At 36.1% G+C, this 5,112-nt stretch overlaps 1 long non-coding RNA gene across 3 annotated transcripts in view; it reads left to right on the top strand.

Moving 5' to 3' along the window:
* The window catches only part of LOC106522787 (uncharacterized), a 9,038-nt gene extending 4,249 nt beyond the window's left edge, over nt 1-4,789 (top strand). Inside the window, exons 3-5 of one of the 3 annotated variants that reach the window (XR_001310824.1) lie at nt 1,287-1,418; nt 1,760-1,829; nt 4,140-4,789. This is a non-coding gene — a long non-coding RNA (uncharacterized LOC106522787). Of the gene's footprint in view, nt 1-949; nt 1,419-1,759; nt 1,830-4,139 lie in introns of those variants that run through there. The other 2 variants (XR_001310823.1, XR_001310822.1) reach the window with 2 other exon arrangements.
* Nucleotides 4,790-5,112: the final 323 nt, after the last annotated feature.

The raw sequence follows: 5,112 nt of genomic DNA, 5'->3' as shown, positions 1-5,112 counted from the left end.
CCCCCCCACCTCCACACACACACACCAACTAGCTGAGGCCACTTAAACCCAAGGCCACATCTTTACTAAAGACAATTAAAGATTCCTGAATGTTTAAATTATTTTTGTTTTTATTAATATCCTGAAATTTCCCAGCAGATGGAGCTGCATTTTGTTGTTTATCTTACTTCATAATTAATAAAAATGTTAAACTTCCTGCCTGAAAATACAAGGAATCAAATATACTTCAGTTTATCTAAGATTTACAATAAAACATCCAATATATTTTTTAATGTTTTGTCAGAAGTAAACACAAATTTTCAGCTTTCAACAAATCCTGAATTAAAATAAAACGCCTTACTGAATGGGTTAAATATGTAAATATTTGTTGGGTGTGTAAAATGCAACATATTTAAAACAATAACTTTCAATTTTTAGTATGTAAAACATTATTCTTCTGCAGAAAAGATGGATAAACCTTTGATCATTTGCCATATAAATAAAAAAACATCAAACATGAACATTTAACTGAAAACCACTCATCTTCTGTTAGAATCTATTTGTTCGCACTAAAAGTGCAAATATTTTAAATCTGTCCTGAATCTGGTGCATTCTCAATTTTATTGTTTGTATGATTTTCAAACCTTCTGTTTCCTGAACGTTTTTCAAAGTGAACATTTAACGTGCTCCACGCTCTGACAAGAGGAAATGTTTTGAAATAAAGTGAACAGCAAAGAGGAAACACAGAAACCTAATGGTCAGAATAAAAATTTTCTGTTGAAAGTAAATTAATCCGAGTTGTTACATTTAGTTATAATCTCATTAAAGCAAAACTTCAACTTAAATCCAAAAATAAATATTTACAGAAAAATAAAACTTTACAGAAATATCTCAACATCTCAGTTTGTTCTACTTAAAAAAAAACGTAATCAGATCCTGATTTCAGCATCCAAACCTCCACAGACCCCCCCACCCTCCTACACACACACTTTGACCCTTGTCCTGGCCCCCCGCCCTCACCTGGTCACTGAGTCCAGTTCACACAGATATGGGTGAAAGAGAGAACAGAAAGAACTGGCTTTGTCTCAAAATCAATCTGTTGTCGTTTTGTTTGTTCTCTAATTCACCCACCGAGTGTCCAGTTACTGGAAAATCCTGCGCAGCTCCAGAGCAAACACACATTCATACTTACTGTAAATTACTACATATATATAAATGCAAATAAAGCTGGAGGACAGACTGTTTCATGACTTCCAGACTTGGGATTTGAAAGAATTTCTCATGTGATGTCATGGATTTGAAAGCAGCAGGGAGTCTGAGACGTGAGACCAGGAGTTGGTCTGGAAGAGACCTGAAGGAGGATGTTTGTTGCTCAAAGCTGACCCTGCACTGCTTTGTTCACTCTGGACCACCGAAAGGTTCTGCAGAGGAAATCCAAGGTGGGATTTATAGTTAAGTACAAGGTAAATAAAACTGTATCGTGCTCAATTAATCGTCTTAAAAATTGTCAATTATTATTATTATTTGCCACTTTGCAACTATGAGGTATTTTATGTTTGATTCGTTCTCACTATCATGAGCCTGTGGCAGCTGGAGATCTGCTGCCTCTGTACTGTGGACAAGGATTTTAATCAGTTTATTACTTAAATCTGCTAAAGGGAAGAAGTTAGTTTGACTGTTGAGTTTTAAGGATCAAACAATGCAAGTGTAATTGTCATATATTAATTGTTATCAGCTAAATGCCATAAATAATCGTTTAATTATTTTATTTTTTTGCCAGCCAGAAGCATGAGGAGACGGTCAAGGGATCGTGTTGTGGGAACCTCCAGGTAGACAGGAGCTTTGAGCAGGTAGGAGCTCAGGAAGGACTCGAGTGGGTAACTGCTCAGACAGATCTGTCAGGATTAAATTCTGTTTTCTGAATCCACAGCAGGAAACACAAATCTGGGATCAGAACACATTTTAACGCACAATAACCCCTGGAGTCACTGTCATCCAGCAGTGAAACTGTCAGGTTTGCCACAAGATTTCTGTGAGGGTTCACATAGGCCAGCAAGGGAGATACACTGAGGATTAATGAAAAAATGGTTCACATTTAATTATAAAAACTAAAAAAAAAAAAAACTACAGCTCTGGGCCCATAAACGGGGTCAACATAATCAACTAAGGTACCAACTTAGGAAGTAAAGCAAAACTGACCTCCTGACTAAGACATGAGGAGGAATTATAAAGTGGCTGATCAGACCATTCTGACACAAAGGGGTGTGTGTGTGTGMGGGGGGGGGGGGGGTGCAAAATAAACATACTAAACTACAAATGCAAATAACAAAAACTGATCAAAGTAATACTTAGCTTTAATCTAATAAAATAAATATTTACAATAAAAAAACTTAATGGAAACATCAGAAATAAGAATACAAGGTTTAACTTTCCCCTCCGACATCATGTAACACAGAGTGGCCTGATGAAGCTGAGACTTCCAGATGTGTTGCAGCTGGTCTGTCTCCCCAAAGGACCTGGCAACTCAAAGAAACAAAACTTCAATCCTGACAGATGAACAATAAACCATTATAAAATCTGATAAAGACACTCAACTAAAGGTGTGCACTCCAAATAATTAATGCTAATTTCAAATGATGTTAAAATGAGAAATTAGAATTCATAACTACTTAAATTGAAAATAATTTAACTTAGATTGATGAAATATGTGTATTTACAAACAAAAGCCGATAAGATACCAAAAAATGTTTTAAATAACCACAACTTTTATTCATTGTGTGGCTGCAGGTGGTGCTGTCACATTTTCCAACAATTAATTCAGTTTTACCAAATATGACCAGTTTTCTTTGGCTCTACTTCTGCTGTTTCTACCTGAGATGACCGGCAGGCAGGTGGAGGAGTGATGTGCAGATTGGTACTGAAATATAAACACCACCAATATCAGAACTTTGATACTTCAGTCTTTACAGGTAATTTATATCTTTAACAGGAACACAGTGGAAAGTAGCCTCATTATAGAAATCTTCATTAAATCGTGTGCAGTTGTAAGGAACTATTTTTTCTTCCGCCTGGGTAGAGCAGAACAGTTGTTTGTACTGGTCAAATCTTTATATCTGATATTGAAAAATGAAGAAATTATGATTATTATTGTAATTAAAGATAACTTTAACTGAAATGACAAGTCAGAACTAACAGTGAGATCTCTTGAAAGCAAACAACGACTCAGCAAAACTAATCTAGAGATAACTAGAACTGTTTTTGACGAGTCACAATTACTTTTAAGATGTCTTGAACTGGAGCCTCCAAACAATTTAATGCAACTATTGTAATTACAGTTATCTGGAATGAAAGTGATGAAGTTGATTTTATGTTAAATTGGCCTGCCATACACAATATTTTCATGTGTTTATGTATGTCATAGTAGTTTTTGATCATTAAACAATAATTTAATGTTTTTTAAATTTATTAGATTGTTTTATTGTAAAATACTTTTCACGTATTTTGTATAATTATGTCCTCAGTTTAGTTTTTCTCTTGTATTAGCTCGACTATATTATGAATGAGGATGCTACATAAATGTGTAAAATGCTACTTTTTTATCTACCAGGAGTACTAGGTGTATTTGGACAAAGTACCAGTATTTAATCCGTATTGATATCAGCCTGAGTTTTACTGATTGTGAAAGTTAGCAGTATCAAAGATCACTAAAGGTGGAGACAGATGGTTTCCTGATGAGTGGAGTTCTTCCCCATCACCGCCTGGTGTTTCTGTCTTTCAGTAAAGCGACTGTCTGTCTGTGGTGAGATTCATCAACACGTTGGAGCTCTAACTGCTCTTTATTCGTTCAGAAAATGAGTTCTTAAAAGAACTCTTTCTTGTTTTACCCAGTCTCGATGTTTTAGATCCATTCAGAAACCCAGGAGCAGAAAACAACAGTGTGAGTGCTGAATATGTTCACATTAAAGGAGGGAAAATATATGAATCAATAAATGTTTGTAATGTTCCTCCGTGTCAGACCTGCATGAGTTTCATTCAAACTGAGTGTTGACAGCAGGAGAAGCCTGCTCATTAACAATGATTGTGTGATCAGAGTTAACAAAGAGACTCCAGGTGTGGCTCAAGAAGCGATGTCTTCTAACTTTGTGTCTTTATTATTCCAGGCTCTGATGGAGGACGTGATGAATACGACTCAGGCGAGGTCGTGCTCCGAGGCAGAGCAGCTGAACTTTACTTTGTGCTCTTCAGTTAGTTGGGTGGCGACTGGTTTATCACGGTGCAGGAAGTCGGTCCGCTTCCTCCTCCACATCCTTTAACTGCACAGATGACTGGCTTTCCTCAGATCCTGGTGGCTGTGTGTGCGTGTGTGTGTGTGTGTGTGTGTGAGAGGACACACAAATGAACAACAGATCAATGACAGCAGCAGGACTACATGAGTCAGTGTGCAACATGATGTGGGTGTGACTGCAGACCTGCAGGAGGCTTACCTTCCAAAGAGCTGTTTATTTAACTAAACCTGCCAACCTGAGCTCACAATGGGACGGAAATACCTAAATAAAAATATAAATTTATAGATATATTTATATTATTTCAGGAAAACAACAACTTCATCCATTGAGATGATGAAGATGATAAATAACTTTTAGTTTCAGATTTTAAAACGTATTTTGGTTTTTAAAATGTGCAGAAAAGTCTTATCGAAGGCGATCCGAAGGACTTGAGAGCGACTCGTTGTTTGTTTTACAGGCAGAGAAGAAGATCAAATTTAAAGCAGTTTTGTAACGTATTAAATGACTCTTCTTTTAAACATTCAGTTGTTGTTTTTGGTGTTAACGTCTCCTAAAAAATATCCAATTTATTTAATAAAAGGGGAGGAAAAAAAAGTTTTAGCTTCACAAAAGTGCTAAAATGTTAATAAAAAGTTAATTATCTGACATCAGCTGTGTTGTTTGCTTGTACAAACAGCTGGGAGTTTGGGTTCCCAAACACTGGGTTGAGGGCCACTACTGGTCCATGGATCATTACCAAGTTGCAGAGAGATAAAAAAAAAGGCTTTTCTCATTAAAGTAAATCTTTTGATAAACACTTTTCAATCTCAGTGTTTATGTTTGTTAGTATAAGTATAAAGTATTAATA

This window comes from Austrofundulus limnaeus, unplaced genomic scaffold (assembly GCF_001266775.1).
Source record: "Austrofundulus limnaeus strain Quisiro unplaced genomic scaffold, Austrofundulus_limnaeus-1.0 Scaffold136, whole genome shotgun sequence".
NCBI classification, from domain to species: domain Eukaryota; kingdom Metazoa; phylum Chordata; class Actinopteri; order Cyprinodontiformes; family Rivulidae; genus Austrofundulus; species Austrofundulus limnaeus.
This window is presented reverse-complemented; position numbering and strand designations above follow the sequence as displayed.